Source organism: Equus quagga, chromosome 1, assembly GCF_021613505.1.
Source record: "Equus quagga isolate Etosha38 chromosome 1, UCLA_HA_Equagga_1.0, whole genome shotgun sequence".
In the NCBI taxonomy this organism is placed as follows: Eukaryota; Metazoa; Chordata; class Mammalia; order Perissodactyla; family Equidae; genus Equus; species Equus quagga.
This window is the reverse complement of record NC_060267.1, coordinates 56,434,268-56,455,820: the sequence shown is the minus strand read 5'-3', so window position 1 is coordinate 56,455,820 and position 21,553 is coordinate 56,434,268. Positions and strand designations below refer to the sequence as shown.

Here is a 21,553-nt window from a genome sequence, read left to right as displayed (position 1 = left end):
CCCCTCCCCACCCCCCCCCCCTCCCCCTCCCTCCCTCTCCCCACACAGTCTCCACCTTCAAACACTCGCACAGGCTCTTTGGCCAGATCACAGCCCTCCTGCACTCCTGGCCCTTCCTCACTTCCCCACTCTGCCCAGGGTAATAATTTCTCCTGGCTTCTTTGTTCTTCCTCTCCCTGTCACGGCTCTGCTGTCTCCCTTTTCCACTCTACCCTGCACCTGGAAGAGCTTTCCTTCTCTTGCTTGTCAATCGATGGCATGGTTTCCTCCAAGTGCTTCCTCAAAAGCCATTTGTCTCTGCCAGGCTTCCACGGACTCCCACAGGGCGGCTCCCCTGCAGCTTCGCCTGACCAGTCAGCCTTGCAGAGAAGGGTCCTTCATTCAACCAGACTCACCAAGACCGGCTCTGGGTCAAGCACAAGGTCTGCCCTCCAGGGCCTGCGCCTGGGGAGGGAGCACACCGAAACCAAGCAGGCAGCGGAATGTGTGAGAGGCCTTGTGTACCAGCATCTTTGGGGTCTTTGAGGAGAAAGCAGCCCTGCCTGGGGGGATCAGAGAGGCAGGAAGAGAGGGCACTGTTCTGGGGAAACCTTGTAAACGTGGGGTCTGACGGGCTCTCAAGGCACGAAAGGGCACTGCAAGCAGCGGAAGGGCATGTGCGAAGGCCCCGGGCAGGACCCTCTGGGCAGGAAGCACTTGGAACTCTGCAGTCAGGAGTGAGGGCCCAGCTCCTCAGCTGGCGGCCGCCGTGCGGCTCAGCTGTCCCTAGTCAAAGGGGCTTAAACTGGCTATGAGCTGCCCGGATTCTGTATCTAATTCTGATGTTCAGTTGGAGGAGTTCAGAACAGTTTTCCCTAGGCATCAGTTCACAGCAGAGCTAAAACCATTGCTGCATTCATTGTGAAAGGTTCATAAATATTACACAGATGGCATTGTCACAACTGCCCGTTAAAGTGACGACACAGTCCCTGGAGTCTATTTAGGATGACTAACCTCAGTGAAGTCAGGTTCTCAGTACTCGCAAGTCTGGTCATCCACTAAATATGGCAAGCGGTTAGACCTGGGACTTGCTCTGACAAAGGGATTCCACAGTCAAATAAGTACGCGAAACGCTCCCCTCCCTGGGATGCACAGCGCACACGGACACAGCAAAGTGCTGTGGTATAAAAGGGTTTAATTTGGTTGAAACCAACATTTCTCAAACTTATTTGATCACACAACCCTTTTTTCCACCAAACAGCTATTAATCTGTAGGAAGGAACGCACATTGGAAAGTGCTGGGTTGGATGATTTCCAGCCTACCTTTCAGCCATTAAAACCCTCAGTCTCTATGGATTGAGAGTAAGTCATTGGGTTGGAACTGGAATAACCAAAATACACTCGGGTTTTATATATATATTAACATTTATTCTAAGAAGATAATGGAACTGCAAGTGGGGTATGACTTTATGAGAAGATGTGATGATAATGATGAAGGGTCAAGCAGGGGCCCAGAGGACCAGAAGTGAGGACAGAAATAATACAGAAAGCAGGAAAAGCAGAAAGTCCTCAGAAGCAAACGAATTAGTTGAAAGATAAAGCCAGGAAAACCTTGATGGAAAAAAAAAACTACCCCAGGTCCAGTAAGTTGGGAAAGTGTAGAAAGTCTGAGACAGTTTCACAGAAACTCTTGGGTACAAAGGCATGCGGAGCCCGGGATCAGGCAGCCATGAGGACAGCCTTTGGCGGGCGAAGCAAGTGAGGAGAGCCTAGTAAGAAACACAGCGTAGGGGCCGGCCCAGTGGTGCAGCGGTTAAGTTTGCACGTCCTCCCGCTTCAGAGGCCCGGGGTTCGCCGGTTCAGATCCCAGGTGCCAACATGGCACCGCTTGTCAAGCCATGCTGTGGTAGGCGTCCCACATATAAAGTAGAGGAAGATGGGCACGGATGTTAGCTCAGGGCCAGTCTTCCTCATCAAAAAAGAGGAGGATTGGCAGCAGTTAGCTCAGGGCTAATCTTCCTCAAAAAAAAAAAAAAGGAAAAGAAAAAAGAAACAGCACAACCACAGGAGGAAGGAGAGGAGGACTCAGGTAACCTGGGGGCGAGAAGGAAGGAAACCAGAGCTGATGAAGATCTGACTCGCACATAGACTGCAGGCACAGCAGGGAGCTGGTTCTCTGTAACCTACCCACTTGGTGGGAGCAGCCAGGGTTAGAGCCCTCTCCTCTTCGGGGACCTCGCCCACTAATCACACTCTTCTCTCAAGCGTCTCATGCTCTTTCCGACCCACCTCCAAGTTTCCCTGGACTCTGCTACCCCCTCAAGTTACTGCCCAATTTCCAGCCTTCACCGCCAAACTCGCTGAAGTTCCGGTGCCAGATTTACAGCTTCCCGGGGAGACCAGCCAGCTCCAGTTCACCATGTCCACCAGGGAAGCCTCCACTCCCCCTTCAATCCAGCCCCCACGCAGGGACTCTCGTGAGCGCCGCAGCCGCGTGCCAGCTGAGGAATGCACGTTGTTGGTACCATACACACCAAGTTTCACTGCCACTTGAAAGGTCTTCAAAAAGATGACAGCATGATTTAGCATCGAAACACAAAGCTATTGGTACACAGAAAGGTATGGAAACGGAACAACAGAATTTACATTTTATATTACACAAAATGTTTGTCATTGGAGGAACGACCCACCAAAAGCTCCACGGGACCTAAGAAAGGAAGATACACACAGGCAGATGGAGCTGGGTCACTTCTTGCTAAGTTACGCTCATCACAGGCCAAACAACGCACCTCTGCGCCTGGAGGCCAGAGACAGGGGCAAACCCCTCGGAACAGAGCAAGAAACTGCAAAGCAAGAGAGGCTGGTGCAACTTCCTGTTTCATAGGACTCTCCCAAGGCACGGTATCCCAGGTGAGTGGCAACATTTCTCTTTCTCTGTGACATATAAAATAAAAGTATAGCATTAAACCAAAAGCACCTTCGAGTTGAACTCTTGGTTTGTGTCACGCTTACATCTCAATAATTTTTCCATGGAATTTCTAGGCCAAAAGAAATACCTAACAGTTCCATTTATTAAATAGTTAACTCCAAACAAGTTAATAAGCATTTATGTTCCAACAACTTAGTAGCCATTTGAAAAGATGATACACATAAATTGAAAGAAACATATATTTTTATTTTACTCTTAAATAACCTCACAATAACCCTTCAAGGTGAATTCTCATAACCCCCTTTAGAGACGAGGAAGTTGAAGCTCAAAGAAGTTCAGCGGCTTTCCCAAGTCTCAGAGCTAACCGACGGTTCTGCCTCGTAATAAAGTAATTTGCGTAGTGCTTTCTTTCTCTCTCCTGTACAACACAAACTCCTGAGACAAGGACTACGGCGCAGTCGTGTTTGTAGTCAGCAGAGCCTAGCGTAGCATCTTGCCACAAAATAGATAGTGAATAAACGGTTCTTGAATTAAACCATCTCTATTAAAAGAACCCCTCTCATTATAGCATCTTTGTCATTTTCAGTAGCTAACTCTCTGCTTGCCTCACTGAAGAGGATGGTAAGAAAAAGGTACCAAAGGAAACTGAAGGAAGAAAGGATGGCTGATCGCATAGCCTGGACTGAGGTGGCCAAGAGTTACCCACGTGGTAACTCCTCCTGGCCAACGGCAGGCACGCCTGGGGATGTTCAAACCTATAGCCACTCCCGAACTGTTCCGCCTTGTCAAATTCCGACGTGCCACGCCCCACTGGGCTCTGGGTGCCAGCAGGAACGCCACTGAAAGGACTCACATCTTCAGCCGCCCACACAGGAACGTCTTCACCGTACAACCGAGGCGGTGTGACCACCGAGGCCTTAGTCACGTGCGTGCTGAAACCCGCCACCCCACCGGGCCAAGGAGCAGAGCGGAAGGCAGGTGCCCAGCTCACGGTCAGGGCCGGGGGCGGCTTGTCACTGATCCAGAGCCGAGGTCTGACGCCTGACTCCCCACGGCGGCGTGCAGGGCCTCTGCGAGGGGGACTGGTGAGTTCACTCCGGTGTGTGGAAACGGAGCTTCCATCGCAGCCCCGAGCACGGCCGCACATTTCCAGGAGGGGCCCTCACAAGGCCGTGCGTGACACACTCCAGCTGTGCTGCAGGACACTCGACTGGCTGCTGCTGTGACAGCAAACACAGCACAACCCCAACCTCACACCCGGAGTGTACGGCACGGTACATTTCGGTGTGAGCCGCATTTCCCAGTTATCTGTCTTGAAAAGGGTTTGTATTCTCCTCTGAAGAAAGTGCAGTGTGTTGGCGGGTACCGGCTCTCCGCAGGAATTCATTTAATTCGCTTCCCCTCGTGGACTCTCCTCAGTCCTGAACCCGAGGTGTGCATGCTTAACACGGGGCGGCTGACAGAAGATGTGTCCCCAGGGCAAGGGCCAAGGAGAAACTCCCTCCGGATTAAATGGCCCTCCCCTCAGAAATGCTGACAGGTCCCTGCAGTCTCAAACGGCAGCCAGTTAAGAACACAGGATTCACAGGGCTCCTGAGAGCGCAGACATCGCCCAGGGGAGCTCCGTGTGAGGAAGAAAGCCAGCAAACAGGACTGGACCGAACAACCTGGGGGCCACGTCGCCGATCCGTTTGGAGACCTGGTAAAAGCCCCAAGCGACACGTGCCCGCCCTCCTTCCCTCAGGCCCCCTGGCTCTCCTACTGCCCCAGTCTGACCTGGACAATCGGGGCAACAGGGCGGCAAAAGCCACAACGGTACCTCCTATGATCCCTCGCCTCTGTGGAAACTAGGGCAGTTTTCAAGGTCCTCTCGCATGTGTGACTTCATTTGATCCCATCACCAATGGGATCACGCCTTAGCTCCTGAGGAAACTGTTACAAAAGGTGAGCCCTGGCCTGAGGTCAGACAGCGAGTTCTCAAATCCAGATCGCTCCATGTCAGGACTCGTCCACCGCATCTTTAATTCAAGCACCACAAAGCGTTCTTACCACCATGCAAATGACTCGCCTGAGTCCACACACGCGTGCAAAGCATTGTCACATTATCACCTGCTCTTGGAAAGTGATTCCCATAAAGTACAAGGTTGCTAGTTGATGGAAAGAGCAGCCTGGCATGGGAGACTTGACTCCCCTCCAATGACAGACATGCCATTGAAATACGACTCCTAGAAATGCTTTTCAAAATATTCAACAAGACGATAATACTCAATTAGAATTCTGTGTTATCTCTAATTAGCTCCACTTATCTTAAGAGGTATCATGAAATACAAGACTAAATTAATTTCAATTCGCACTTACTTAAAAGACATACGCCATGTAGTATTTTGGGAAAAGGGAGAGAACAGTTGTCATAACACATAATTATACACATTTCCATTCCAAAAAGTTGACTTTTTTCCAGAGGACTTTTATTCACCCCTAAGCTTCTAAAATTGTGCGAAGACACAAAAGCATAAAGCTCAAGTTACTGTGGAATTTGAACATCCCTAAGGTCCCTGAGCTCTAACCACGAGCACCTCACTCAGCCACTGCTCCCATTCAACAAGCCAACCGTCAATGGGGCTTTGATGCACAAAGGCAAGTCCCTAGGCTTCTGAGCTCCTGGAACCCTAGCGATATTAGGTAGTGACAACTACAGGATTTCCTACTTACTATACAAGAAAACAACATTAAATACTCCAAATATATGAAGATTTAAATTTTGTCAATTTATAATAGCCTGACTGGATTTTCTAAAGATGCTCAGGTTACTTTCTCTATCCATAACCAATGCAGGGTCTCTCAGAGACCTGTATTAGTTGCTTAACATGCTTCAAACTTTCATCTTTAGTGGCACAAACAATGCACCCAAAAGTAAGTAACCCACAAGAGTAAATATTTGCAAATCATATATCTGATAAGCTACAGTATATTAATAACTCTCACAACTCAATAAATAAAGGACAAATAATCCAATTTTTAAAATGAGCAAAGCATCTGAATGGACATTTCTCCAGAGAAGATATACAAATGGCCAACAAGCACATAATAACATAAGATGCTCAACATCATTAGACATGAGAGAAATGCAAATCAAAACCACAATTAAATACCACTTCATACTTGTCTTAGTCTGCTCAGGCTGTCATAACAAAATACCATAGTCTGGGTAGTGTAAAGAGCAGAAATTTATTTTCTCACGGTTCTGGAGGCTGGAAGTCCAAGATCAGGCTACCAGCACGGTTGAGTTCTGGTGAAGGCTCTCTTCCTGGTTTGCAGATAGCACACCTTCTCACTGTGTCCTCATATAGCAGAGAGAGCACACTCTGCTATCTCTTCTTATAAAAGCACTAGTCCTATTATAAGGGCTCCACTCTCATGACCTCATCTAACCCTAATTACCTCCAAAAGGCCCCATCTCCAAATATCACCACATTGGGAGTCAGAGCTTCAACACGGAAATGTGGGGAGAACAGAATTCAGTCCTTAGCAATACCCATTAGGATAGCTATAATAAAAAATACAGATCATAACAAGTGTTGACAAGGAGGTGGAGAAATTGGAATCCTCATACACTGCTGGTGGTATTGTAAAATGGCACAGCCACTTTGAAAAACAACCTACCAGTTCCTCAAAAGGTTAAACATAGAGTTACCAAACGACCCAGCAATTCCACTCCTTGGTATGTGCCCAAAAGAAATGAAAACATATTTCTACACAAAAATGTACACAAATGTTGACAGCAACATTATTCATGGTAGCTAAAAAGTAGAAACAACCTTAACGTCCATCAACTGATGAAAGGATAAGTAAAAGGTAGTATAACCATACAATGGAATATTATTCAGGCATAAAAAGAAATGAAGTACTGAGACATGCTACGACATGGGTTAACCTTGAAAACATTATGCTAAGTGAAAGAAGCCAGTACAAAACACCATATATTATAGGATTCGTTTCTATGAAATGTCCAGAATACGCAACTCTATAGAGACAGAAAGTTGATTAGTGGTTGCCTAGGGCTGGTAGGGGGTTGGGGTAAAACAGAGTGATCACTAATGGGTATGAGGTTTCTTTTTGGGGGGAATAAAAATGTTCTAGAATTGATTGTGGTGACGGTTGCACAACTCTGTGAATATACTAAAATCCATAGAATTATACACTTTAAATGGGTGAATTGTCTAGTATGTGAATTGTATCTCAATAAAACCATCATATATACGAAGAAGGTAGTGGCAGTTATCCCTGGAATCCAGCTGAAACATGCCTGAGGAATAAGGACATGCCCTTGACAAAGATCTCTTCCAGACCCAATCTATGAAACCTAAAACCAAGCCCTAACAAAACCTGCAGGAAAGATGGAGTTACCATCTCAGTCCCGCCAAGTTAAAGTTTGTGCTTTCCACAGATCCACACTAACAACGTGTCACACCAAGCCTACACTGGCAAAAGTCATCAGCCAGTAATTCAACTGTCTGCCAAAATAAGAACAACGCACTTCAGAGAATGATAACAAAATCCAGAGTCTTTAAAACATATTATCACAATGCCCAACATTCTATCAAAAATCTCTACACGATAAATAAATAAATAAATAGGAAAAAGCTGAGAAAAAAAGTCAGGTGACTGTGAAGAGGTACTCCAAATAGACTGATTGGTGAAGGACGCATACAGTTGTCTCTAGAGCAATCACACACACACACGCAAAGCAGGGGAGGGGAGAAACAGGAAACAAACAGCAACATGGTAATCTTTAACCACACCATATGAAAAATTACATTACATTACATTAAATGAGGGGCCAGCTTGGTGGCTCAGTGGTTAAGTTCACACACTTGGCTTCAGTGGCCCAGAGATCGCCAGTTCAGATCCCAGGTATGGACCTATGCACCGCTTATCAAGCCATGCTGTGGCAGGCGTCCCACATATAAAGTAGAGGAAGATGGGCATGAATGTTAGCTCAGGGCCAGTCTTCCTCAGCAAAAAAAGAGGATGATTGGCAGCAGATGTTAGGTCAGGGCTAATCTTCCTCAAAAAAAAAAGAAAAAATTACATTAAACAATCAAAAGCTAGCGTCACCAAGTAAGAAATGCCAACATCATGACCCTCTGATATGATGCATTGAGAAGGGCACATCCCTTCTGTAGTGATCCTGCCAGGAATGCACAACCACAACAGAAATAAGAAAACATCAGACAAGCCCAAACTGAGGGAGAAACATTCCATAAACGTACACATCAAAAGTGTCAAAGTCACAAAAGAGGAAGCATCGTTGACTGGAGGAGACTAAGGAGAAACAACAACTAAATTCAATGTGAGATACTGGATTGGATTTGGGACCAGAAAAAGACATCAGGGTTGGTGCCAGCCCCGTGGCTGAGTGGTTAAGTTCACGTGCTCCGCTGCAGCAGCCCAGGGTTTCCCCAGTTCAAATCCTGGGCGTGGACATGGCACCACTCATCAGGCCATGCTGAGGCGGCATCCCACACAGCACAACCAGAAGGACCCACAACTAAGAATATACAGCTATGTACTGGGGAGCTTTGGGGAGAAAAAGGAAAAAAATAAAATCTTTTAAAAAAAAAGACATCAGGGAAAAATAGGTGAAACTGGAATAAGATCTGTGAATTACTTAATAATACGGTAACAATGTTAATTTCTTGTTGATAATTGTACTATGGTTATGTAAAATGTTAACATTAGGGGAAACTAAGTGAAGAGTATACAGGAATTCTCAAAACTATTTTTGCAACATTTTTGTAAGTCTAAATGTAAATAGACTAAACATCCCAATTAAAAGACAGAGATTGTCATATTAACAAAAATCTAGAATAACCCAAATGTTCATCCAAAGTGAATAAACAAACTATAGCATATTCATTTAATGGTATACTATTCAGCAATAAAAAGGGATAAACTGCTAATACCTCAACAACATGGAAAAATCTCACAGATGTTATGCTGAGCAAAAGAAGCCAGACACCAAAGACCTGAAAGAAACAGAGAATTCTAGTATGATTCTATTTATGTGAAATTCTAGAACAGGTAAAACTAATCTAGAATAACATAAATCAGATCAGTGGTTGCCTGAGGCAGGGGTGGGCAGAGGGCATGTAGAGATTATAAAGGGACCAGGGGACTTTCTGGAGAAGAAGAAATAGCACCTTCACTGGGACGGTGGTCTCACGGCTGTGTATATTTGTCCAAATGTATTGCCTGTACGCTTACAGTGTATGGATTTTATTGTATGCAAATTATACTTCAATAAAGTTGATTAAAAAGAAAAAGTAAGCAGCAGTCGCAGCATTCAGCTGTGGTGACACAGGGCAGCATGTGAAGAAACAGGGCAGAAGGTACGAAGCTTATGAGTTTTGACGCTGCTAAGACTTTCCCTAACCCCCAAACGCAAACAGATCGTGGAAGCAAGTGGATGACACTTTTTCAGAAGCAGACCTCCCAGGCTTTAAAGCATGAAAAGAAGATGCCGCTTAAGACTCTTCCTCAGCGCATGGGATGGTAACAATACACTGCAACAATCTCACTTGAAAGAAAATATTTAAAAGCTGCCGGGTAAGGTTTTCACCAGGATTCTCTAGATTTGGTTACAGTACAACAAACTATGTATCTGAAAATGCAATGTTATTGAGGTCAGATTACACGCTTGTGTAGCTTATTAACGCCATGCTTAAGTATGAAAATAACACCAACTCTAGCTCTTCTCTTCTTTCCAGACATAGCCAAGCTTTTGATTATGTCAGCAGAACCAGTCGCTGGCAGTTGCACAACAGCATTTTTTGTGGTTGTTTAGAAGCATAATTAGAGCGAACATCTACCAAAGCTTTCTAAGTGCACAGCCCTGCTCAGTGCTCTCCATGCATTTCGTTTAATCCTCACCATGGCCCATTAAGGATTTTAACAGATGAGAACCTGAGGTCAAGAGAGTTTGGATAACTTGCTCAAGGTTACCTCTTGCAGTGGTCACACTGCTGGTGAGTTTTGGGACCAGAATCGAGCCAGCACCCATTGGGCTGCAGAAGTTGATTTCTTAAGCACTGTGCCTAAGAGATTAGACTTACTCTTTCGTGATAAAGATATTTGTGTTAACATCAATGAGATTTTATCAGAAATACTCTCCAATGCCAAGGCAGGGACATAGGAAAATATGAAAAGAGGGAAAAAAAGCTTGTACTGTAGAGGTATAGGATGTAACTTCTTTTTGACCCTTTGGGATACTGTTTCACCTCACCAGACAAGCTTCTACAAGGTTTTTAAAGACTCTGTCCTGGAAATCGAGACATAAGGAGACAAGTGCCAGGTATGAATCACTGTGGAGTCACCTGGGGCTGTGTTTTGTGAGTGGATTTAAAAAGTCTCTGGGTCACATTTCCAGTCTGCTCAGCGTCTTACACTGGGTATAAACCACATTCATACACACCGTCTCAATCCTACAATAACTCTGTGAGATAGGTGGGGGACATTGTGAACCCATTTACAAATGAGGAAAGGGAGACTTGTCCAAGGTATCTTTTGCCCTAGATCCCTGGGACACAGGGGCAGTAATCCCAGACTTCTGGTTCACAGGTGACTGCAGGGAGGTGAGCATCCTGGAGCATCAGGGTACAGGGTCCATGGGACATCTGGTCTTTGTCTAGAATTTCTTATCTCAGTATTAACTCTGAGTCAATAGATGTTCATCAGGAAGGTGACAGTATAAATGCTCTATTTGGTAAAAGAACAGAAGCACTATTCCAAGGGAACACCAGGCAGGCACCAGGAAATGACAACAGGTCATCTTAGCAAACAGTGACCAATGACATTACCTTATCTCACCAAATCTAAGAAGCTACTGATTCGAAAACGCACCATTATTTTACACCTCTAAGAAAGAGAAGTACTCCCAGTTAAACCACGACACATTGATTTTAAGATGCATCCTGATCTCTGATATGTTACAACATGTCTTAGTATTGATGAAATACGGTAATTCAAGACCAGCTTTCTCCAACTGGGGATTATAACCTACTTAGAAGTCACTAGATAAGTAATTTATCAATATTATTGAGTGGCAACAATGCTCATTGCTGGCACTGTCAGGGGGCAGTGAGGGACAAAGATCACTTCTGCCATCCAGGAACCCACCTGTCAGATTGGCTCCTTCTAGGAAAATTCCAAGAGCCCAGACCTACCAAGCTCTCAACAGCTCTTTGGTAAAAGTGGCCGTCACAGAAGTGAATTTCAGGTCTCCTTTGTCTCCTCAGTGTCAGAACAAACCAAATTCTAAAACACTCAACTCTTCTGGACCAAACTCTGAGCAGGTATTTGGAGCATCTAGGTGACAATGTCTTGACGCTTTCATTTTTTTCAATAAAGAAGGTTACTACTATGTGTCAGGAATTGCCCTAATTCACATAAATTATCATACTGAATTCTCACAATAACTTATGAGTCGGACATTACTATCCCTGTTTAGAAGATGAAGAACTGGGAACTCAGAAAAGCTAAACAGTTGGGGGAGGTCAAGCAGGTTGTGAATGGCTGGGTCAAGATTCAAACCCAAGTCCACTTGCCCCCAAAGGCCATGTGCTTCCACTGGACAGGCGACAAAGTACGGAAAACAAAAGCTTTTTTTAAAAGCTTGAAAATTGCTACTAGACTAAACTGAAGTCTGGGAGGCTGATATTCTATGTAAACAGCTCCACAGTAAATAACGAAAGCCCTCCTGCTACAGGACCCCTCCCTCAATTTGGGAACCAGTTTAATGAGGAGGATGGCCATTCATCTCTCTAAGGAGATTCCTAGCTGCATGTGGTGACTGAGCTAAGATCCACTGGAGAAGGCAGTTTATCCAGCCAGGAAGCTAGCAGTGAAGACAAGATGTGAACACAAATAACTCCAACGTAAGACAAGATGTGAAAAGGGCCATCATAATGAATGTCCTCTGAAACGGCACAGCCCCTCGGGGAGCCAACTCCCAGCCACAGAGAGATCGTTTCTGACAGAGGTGATCAGGGAGGTGGGACCTGAGCTGTACTTTGAAGAACAGGCAGCTACGAGGAGGAAGAGAAGGAAAGGGGAGGGGTCCCGAGACGAGCACGTGGCAGGAGCAAACAGTCGGTGGGAAGCAGGGCTTCTCATCTGGCCTCAAGGCAGGGAAGCAGGAGGAGAGACAGGCAGGCAAGGGCAAGATTTTGAAGGGTATTGAACACCAGAGTAAAGATATTCTATGACTTCAGCAGAGAAATGAGGAGTCACTCAAGAATTTGACTAAGAGAGGGACCTGGAGCAGCAGCATGATCACGCTGGGAGCCAGGGCGGCGATGCCTTGTGGGAAGCAGACCAGGGACAGAAGCTGGAGAGAAAGCGGCAGCCACAATTCACATCTGATGCATAAGGGCTCACACTCAGGCTGTAGCACAGACACAGAATGCAAAATGGAAAACAATTCCTAAGGATTGAGGAGAAACGTAAAATAAAGAAAGATTGTCAGGAAAAAAACAGAGACACTTTAGAACAGTGGTCCTCAACCAGCGGCAATTTTGCCCCCCATGGGACACGTGGCAATGTCTAGTGACATTTTTGGTTGTCATCACTGGGAGGCGGGTGCTACCGGCATCTAGTGGGTAGAGGTCAGGGATGCTGCTAAACATCCTACAATGCACAGGACAGGCCTCCTCAACACAGATCTACCAGGTCCAAAACAATCAATAGTACCGAGGTTTGGAAACGGTTTTAGAACCACAAGGAAACAAAAGTGGTAAAGACGTTACACTCACCGTGCAGCTCATGAGCCAAAGAAACCACTGTGCCTGGCTCTGCACAGAGACGACTGCTCCACCAGGAAACAAGCACACACGTGTTCATCCCTTCCTTTAACCTACACTTTTGTGCACCTGCTACTGGCCAGGCCCTGTGGGCACTGAAGATAAGAACACTGCCACCCAGAAGGGAGACAAGCACGTAAGAAACCTACACGTCTGAAAATACATATGTCCTTGTACAGATATGTGTCAAAAAGACTGAAAAGCGATGTGCTGAAATATTATCAACGATTAACTTGGAATTCTCATTTTTATTTTTCTTCATGAAAAATGAATGAAAATACGAATGACTTGAAAAAATGAAAAAAATTCAATGTTCTTCAGTGAACATGTTTTAACTTAATCAGTTATAACAAACAGAGCTATGTCCTAGGACCACGTATCCTCACCAGCTGCCCCTCTGGGACCTGGCTAGGGGAAGAGGAGAAAGACAAGGAGCTACAGACCAGAGGAAGTACTACCCCCTCGAGGTCAGACTTGTCCGGGCCAACACGAGGGCCCTGTCATCCACTCATTTAATTCCTTCACCCACTATGTGCAGGCACTGTCCCTGTGCTCCAGATACAACAGTGAACAGACAGCCGGCCCTGCCCTTGCGGTGCTTCCGTTCCAGTAAGAGGAAGCAGACAAGATATAAAGATACAAATGTTCAGTGGAGAACTCTGGAGAAAAATAAAGCAGAGAAGGGGCCTCAGAAATGGGTGGAAGGATTGCAATTTACATAGGGAAGTCACAGAAGACCTTGTTGGGGTGACATTTGATGAAAGGTCTGAGTGGGGAGCATGGAGAGGAGGGAAGGGCAGGAGGAAGAACCAGGTGCAAAGCGCACAGCAGAAGCCTGCCTGGTGGGCTCACAGACAGCAAGGAGGCCAGTCTGCTGGAGCGAAGGGAGGGGAAAGACGAGGTCACAGAGGGGAGCGGGGGTCAGATCCCTCAGGCTACTAAGCCACTGTGAGGTCACAGAGGGGAGTGGGGGTCAGATCCCTCAGGCTACTAAGCCACTGTGAGGACACTACCTTTTTCCTGCATGAGACGGAAGGCCGTCGGAGGACCCTGAGGAGAAGAGTCACATGATGTGACAAGTTTCACTAGGCTCGCTGCAGCCAGCAAAGCCAAGGACACCAGTTAGGGGGCTATTACTACAATCTGGGGGAGGTGCTGGTGGAACGAGCCAGGAGGAGAGGGGTGAGGAGGTGGGAAGTGGTCAGGAGTCTGGGTAGCTTCTGAAATTAGACTTGGCAAGATTCACTGACACACTGGATGTGGGCAGCGAGAGAAAGAAAGAAATCAAGAATGACTCCAAGATTTATGGCATGAGCAACTAGGAGGAGATGGCGAAGGCTGTGCAAAGAGCAGGTTTAAGAGAAAAGGTCAGAAGGTCAGGTTGGGATGCCTTTTAGATCTCCTAGAGAAGATGCTGCGTAAGCAACTGGATACACCAGTCTGAAAGTCAAGGAAAGGAACAGGCAAGAGATGAAAACGTGAGATTTGTAAGAGCGCAGATGGTATTTACAGCCATCAAAGTGTATAAATAGAAGAGAAGAGGTCAAAGGAGAGAAAGAAAATCAGGAAAGCTGCTATCAGTAAGGGAGAAAGGAAACTAGAAGAAGGAGGTGCCCTGGAAGCCAAATGAAGATCAAGCATCAAAGAGAAGGCAATGATGCGACTGCCCACGGCAAACTCAAGATCTTTTCCTACCAGTTTTTTTCAAATTACACGCAATAAAGCTTTACTGGATACTTGTGCCAAGCAACCAGGGGCCAAAGAGATGAGTTCTAGTAACTTCTAATGGTGCCAGTAGTCTGGAATGACAGTCTGGCAAGGTAGACAACTGAGTGCCTGAGATGCAAGGCACTGGTGATGGGGCACTCACGGAACTCCTAATCTAGTTCTTTCATCATCTCTCAATCTGGTCACACATGGGTGAAAAGAATTCTACTAGTCACACAGCATGGAGGAATGTGCCCGGTCCCCTTGAGCCCACCGAGGACCCAGCTTGTGCATGAGGTCAAGTCAGCACTTCCTCTCGTGGACCCACCACGGGCCTGAACAGCTCCCTCTGGCTTCCCGCTGTTCCGGCATTTCCGCTCTACACTGCAGCCCAAAACCACCGTGATGCGCATGACCACAAGATGGGTCTTAAGCACAGCGTATGGGAGAATAAAAGACTTGAGAGGTTTTGGAATACTGCACACTTGCTATTTGTATGTAGCAGAAGTTACCAGAACAAAAGCTACTGAAGGTCAGGAACCTATATATCTCCAGCACCTGGGATGTGCCTGGGCCACGATTTGTCATACGAATAATTCAATGGTTATCGTTGAATTATCATCATTGAATTATATCAGAAAATCATTAAGGATGGCATAATTATTGGACAAAATGGCCCTATTTCTAGCAAGGAAATTACACTTTGCTACAATCACAAAGCGCACTGCCCTGAGATCAACAGTGACACTCATCTACTGAGAGCCTTCTGTGCTCAGGCACTGCTTAGACATTGTTTCAGCTCTGAGGACGCATGGAGAACAAGACAATCATAGGCGGAGCAGACATTTAACAAGGACTAATAAATAACAAGAGAATTACAGATGGTGATAAGTGCCCTGAAGAAAACAGTCAGGGACAGAGAGCCTGGGGGCGGGCGGCAATTCTGCACAGCAGGGCCCCTCTGAGAAGCTGAGACCTGAAGGGTGAGGAGGAGCCATGGAGCACGGAGAGGGGCAGGGTGGTCTAGGCAGAGGGAACAGCAGGTGTACAGACCCTGAACGTGCCTGGGCTGTTTATGCAGCATCACGTACACCCACGGGAGCAGGAACTGGGGGTGAGAGACAGTGGTGTGAAATGAGGTTGGAGAGGAGGGCAGGAGCCAGGCAATGCAGAGCTCGGTAGACCACAGTGTGGAGTCTGGGTTGTATTATAAGTGCAGTGGAGGTGAGGAGGGTATTGCCTGGGAAGTGTGAAAACTCCTTGTTAATATCAGGAATGATACATAAAGTCTGTAGGAAACCCCATTTGTAACTCCGTATCTGATACCTCTGCAAGAAACAGCATTCCCTTAGAGAAGCTGGGAGATTAGGTTAGGAGCAGAGCTAGGTCGCCCCTGGGCTTTGGCAAGTTAAAAGACATGATCCAACACCCAAGATGAGGCCTCACCTCCATTCTGGAGAAAGGCCTGAGGTCCCCTACAGTCACAACGAAGGTCTTGGACAGCATCCAGCCGGGAGAGGTGTTTGGCAGGGCTGACTCAGTGAGTTTCATACGTCTGAGTTGGGATCCCTTGGGGCGGGAACGCTCTCTCGTTTGCCACAGGGAGCTTTCTCTGCTCACTATAGCATTACAAATGCTCCCTCCACCCTCACTCATTTCAGCCATCAGCTTGGTTCCCAGGGACACCTGAGGATGAGACCCTGAAAGTTCTTCCTTCACACAGAGGCTCCACTGCCCTGTCTCACAGTGATGGACAGACCTGGACTAGGGGAAAAGAAAACTCTCAAATCTGATCCTTCCCTTTATATTTAAAGCTTATTTCAGATTTGATTTCACAGAGGTTACCTTTTCAAGAATAAGAAAACACAACATGTCAAGGTTTGGCGTGATTTCCAAATGCAGGGAATCTATCAGCATCTGCCTAGTTAAAACAAGACTTGTTCGAGATGGGGTCAGCAAGACCCCTTCCTTCTCAGCCAGGACTTGCTCAATCCTCAACCTACAGGACCATATCAGAATCTAACTCTCCCATTAAGAGTATCCCTCTTTCCCTCCCTCCATGACAGCCAACCCTGAACATATGTCCTCTCCTATCTCTGGTCATTCCACAAACTGGGATCCTCTCCTCCCATCGATGTAATGATCAAAATGGCATCTATGCCCGATTGGACACATCATGTTCACGAGAGTCATTTCCTTAGAGAACTGGGGAGCACATGCTGACAGAAGCCATGGCTGTGCTGCTAATGTCCCATAGAAAGCAGCTCCCATCTTTAAATGCAGAGTAAGTCACGGGCAGGAGGCCAAGGAGTTCTAGCTGCCCTGCCATTGGATCCTCATCAGCAGCGCCATAGTGGCTAACACTTCCACAGTCCTGCAAAGGGCAGGGCGTCTAACCCGCCCCACCACCTGCCTCACAGCCACCGTATGAGAGGAGTGTAAAGACACTGTCTCTGTTTTACAAGTGAAGAAACTGAGGCACAGAGAAGTCAGGTAACCTGCCTGCCTAATATCGCACAGCTGTCTACTCAGTGCTAGGACTCACACCCAGGCAGTCTGACTCCAAAGCCCTCGCTGCCATTGTCTTAGCTTCCTACAGCCTCCTGTCTCAAGGAATATCCTGACAGTAGAATCTAGAGCACCCCCCCACCCCCGCCAATTCACCAGCTCTGCTCCCGCAGTGTGATATGGCATTTTCTAGTTCTAAACTTATATATAAAATCTCTTTAAAGGTTTAATTACTTTGATTGCAGGTCTTATACCCCAAAAAAGATCTGTATAAAGTATTTAGTAATTCATCACTCCAATTTTCCCAGGAAAAACTTCTCAACGAATACGGATGAGGCATATAATGTTAGCAATGTCTGCGATGGGACTCAGTGTGCTCCAGCCTCCTCTCCTGCAGCAGTGGAGGCCTCCTATCATCTCCGGGTATTCCCGGGGAAGAGAAATGGGTGGGAGTGCACGAACCCTGGTTCAGACGCAGGTGACGCCACAAGCAGGGGTCCAGCAGCAGTAACAGAGCTCAGGGCCGCCCCGACCTCTCCCCGAGCAGGCTCCCTTCTGTGAAAGGAGGCAGAGCGAGACAGCAGGAAACAGGATTACCCCGGCTGGTGTCAGGAAAGCTTTGTGACCATATTTTTCGCTCCCTCAGCAGGACTCAGAGCAAATCCACTGATTGAATATTCCCGATAACTCTCAAGTGAAGTTTAGGGGCTAAAGTTTGTATACCAAGGACTTTAATCCACTGCCTTTTTAAACTTAAGCCCAGCTATCGTTTCCCAGGCCTCGGGGAAAGGAAGCTGCAGAGTAGAGAGGACTGGAAACCCTAAGGATGGACGCTGGGTGCCTCCCCGAGAAACTCAGGGACCAACCCTGAAGGCGCCGGAAGCTGGAGACAGACGCTCGCCGTCACCCTCGGGATGCCGACTAACCACAGAGGCCCCTGCCAGGCCGGAGCCCAAAGCCAGGAGCACAACCTGAGCCTCCTGCGTGACCACAAACCCTGCCTGCAAGACCGCGACTTGTGAAACAGTGACTTTGTGAGAGCAGCTGGGCCGGCCGCCCCTCTGGGCACGCACCGCCTCTGACTGGCTGCTTCCCCGCCCCCGGGCCTGGTCCACAGCAGAGGGATTTCCAAAAGTGAACTAGCTAGAGCTGTTTAAAATGACCGAATGTTAGAGCTGGAAGGGGCCCCCAGGACACTGTGATCCAACGCCCCCACTTTACAGAAGAGGCAACTGAGACTTCAAGAGAAGCTACAATGCGCCCCCTCCAGCCCCCCTAAAATAAACCTCCCCGGCAAAACTTCAAGAAAAGATGGTGATGCAAACAGGACATATAGGCCGGTGGGGTTCTTCGGGGTTTGCAGGTTTGGGGGTGCAAAAAGGAATTTTGAGAAAACACCCCTGTGCCTTTACGGGCTGCACCGCTGCCCGCACTGGACTTGCTCAAAGGGGCTCTGGTCCCAGAGCCCTGGGCTGGGCTGGGCCATGAGTACAGTCAGCATGGGCCCCCAGCACCTTCGGTGGCAGCCTGAGTCTCAGTTTCCCAAAATCTCCGTGCTTGGCATTTGGAGCCGTCAGGGGAGTCTCCCCCAGGACACACCAGGTTCCAAACCACCCAGGAGGAAGAGCAGGGAAGACAGCCACAGAGGTGGGGAAGCAGGGAGGAGAAAGACCAACTTTAGCAAGTCTAGAAGAGGATTCATGCAGCACAAGAAGACCCGACTGCAACCACGGGGCAAAGAAGCCAGGAGATGCTGCCGGAGCGCCAGCCAGCGCCCAAGCAGGCTGGGGCCGGAGGGTTAAATTTAGCCAGTAAACAGAGCCCGCGGGGAGAGGGCCTGGTTGGCACAGAGCCACCACCTGCTCCGAGAGCAGCCGGCGCTTCTGCTGAAGGGAAGGTGGGGCCAGACCTCTGCCAAACAGCAGGTCAGATGTCCGAGCTCCACCAACTTGCTGTGGGGGAGTGGGCGCACGCTCCTCAGAGATGGGTAGAAGGGTATTTTTACTCGAAAAGGTGTCTCAGATTACAAACCATCAGGTCTTTTCATCTTTATCACAGTATCTATTCTCATCCTCATTGCTGGGTTTTTCTGGACTCTGGATGCAGTTAGAAGATGCTCAGTAGACACCAGCCAAGGGTGTCCTCAGGTGAGGGTGGGGAGCCCCCGTATTCTCTCCCCACAAGGGGATTTTTATGTCTACTGCTGTTCTGAGTCTTGAGAGACCTGACGGAGTTGCAAACACTATAACCAACCACAACCACACAACTCTGAGGGCTGTGTTCAGGTGTGGGGCTGGACCAAACGGGACCTGAAGCCCAGTTTAGACGATTAAGGAGATCAAGGACAGGGAGTTTGAAAAGCAGCTTGGGAGAACAGAGTCAGAAGAGCAACAGGAAAGCATTTGTGGACATACCGGGTTTTATTTCAGAGAAGACAATATCACTTCACGTAAAAACGTCCTCCCTGCTAGAGATGCCAGGCCCCGGCAATCCAGAAACCAGCAGAGCTGTCCTGGAAGTAAAAATTGGAACAGACTAGCCTGGTCCTCTGCCCTCCTTGGAGAAGAGCAAACTAAAAATCTTTCAGCTGCCACCAGAGTGGGAGGAAGGTGAAACGCCAGGTGAACAGTCCCCACTTCTTTCTTTTCACAGCTTCTGGGTCCCAGCAAATTTGGCAATATCCCTTTAACTTATACTTTGGGGACGGAAAAAATTTTTCAAAAACGCTTGTTTCAAGTCAGTAAGACACCCCTGGAGATATTACAACCACCAAACGAACTAAAGAGGGGACTGGTTTCAGACACCCCGGGAGACCCCTCACTCACTCACCCTCGCCCACACACTGATGGAAGACATCAGAGCCTGGGGAAGCAGGAAACCTCTGGATGGGAGGGAGCCCGCGAGCTCTTCCCAGGGCTGGCTCCTGCCCCTGGCAGAAGACCCCACAGTGTCACACGCCCTCCGTCTGATTTTCTCTAGGGAAGGAAGGGGAGCTGTTGCTCACGGCTGCCCTGAGGTATTTATCCACACATCATCCCCTTAGGTCCCTTTGCTCCCCGCCTTCACCTCCCACCCTGGTGTCAGCGCCGCCTGAGAGCTGGCTTGAAGGCTGCCTTCTTCCTTGGGCTCCTGGGCTCGGCTTCACCACGCACAGCCCAGGGTACTGCTCCTCGGACAACTGTGCAGTCTCTGGGCACTGCCTTTCCTCGGGAGGGGACACACCCCCTGCTTCTTGCTATTTATAACCGCAAATCCATGTCAAAGAGAGAAGAGACACTATTTTGAAATGTAGGAAAACCACCACTCAGCCTCCACCTCTCACAGGTCGGTGTGTTTGCCCGGACTTGTGTGTGTAAGCCTGGACAGGCATGTGGGCACAAGCTCAGGGCCTGGCGCCCACTCATCCATGCCTCCGATTGGGAGTCTTGCCTTTGATAATCTGAAACAGACAGCAGCAGGAGTGGCTGGATCCAGGAAAGGGTCCTCTGACTTTGCGAGGGTGTGCCCACTGCTCCCAGGGGCCCTACGTTCCCTTAGGGCCAGTCACAAAAGGGGTCACCCTAAGCTTCCACGACAGGCGTGCACAAGTGGTCGTATTTGGCCAGGAGCCTGACTCTGCCCCACTGACCCAGAGTTTCCTGCACCCACACTAATGGCATGGCACAGATGTCCCCTCAGAGCTCCGTCAGGTGGGCACATTCCTTGGCGACTGGAGCAGTTCTGGGGATTGGTAACACGATCCTGTGCTTTCCTCCTCCAGGTACTAGGCTGAAATCTGCCCAGGGTGGTAGCAATTGAAAGCTGGTGCCACCGAGGCCAGGTGGCAAAAGGAGTGAAGGCCGCCTGGGGTGAAAGCGAGAGCAAATCCCCCCCCTCACAGCCAGGTAGCCGACCCACGGCTTGAGCAGCCTGTTTTCCTCTCTGTGAAACGGAACCAATCCTGCTCCAAGCAACTGAATGACCTCTCACAACGACGTGCAGGATGAAAATATCTAGGAAATTGGCTCTGACTAGAGTGCACGGCCAAATACCTACCGAGACTCCACAAGAGGATGGAGAAGGAGGTCCCTTCCCACTTCTCCCAAGACGAGGACGGATGCAGCCTAAGGAGCGGAGGGGCAACGAAAGGGACCTCGGGACACCCCTCGGGGCTCTACCTGCTCCGCCGCAGGCAGGAAACCAGGCAGCGAGCTAAGCCCGCTCGGGAAGAGGAAAGGCCTGCGCCTGCAGCGCTCGCCCCAGGCTGGCGGACGCGGGCCGGACCCCGGGCAGAGGGCTCCCGCCGGCCCGGCGGGCGCGGAAGAGGCAGCGAGGAGCTCCGAGGGGCTCGTGCTTCCCGGACAGCCGCGCAGTCCCCGCGCACGCCGCCGGCGGCCGCTCCCGGGCCACCCCCTCGCCGCCACCTGCGGGGACAGAGCGCCCGAGCTGCCGCGGGAGGGCGAGGACGCCGCCTGCCCTTCGCCCCCGGCGGGGGCACCCGACGGCCGCCCGCGGTCTGCAGCGCCGCCCCCGGCCGGCTCCCGGCGCCCCGAGCCGCGCGCACCCTCGTCCCTCCCCGCGCCGCGACCCG

The 21,553-nt window shown here is 48.7% G+C and overlaps 1 protein-coding gene across 1 annotated transcript in view; it reads right to left on the bottom strand.

Annotated features, from left to right (window-relative positions):
• Positions 1–19,435, bottom strand: part of WNT5B (Wnt family member 5B) — a 101,274-nt gene extending 81,839 nt beyond the window's left edge. The window contains exon 1 of the mRNA XM_046679609.1: positions 19,398–19,435. The gene's annotated coding sequence lies outside the window, so the exon portion shown is untranslated. The remainder of the gene's footprint in view (positions 1–19,397) is intronic.
• Positions 19,436–21,553: the final 2,118 nt, after the last annotated feature.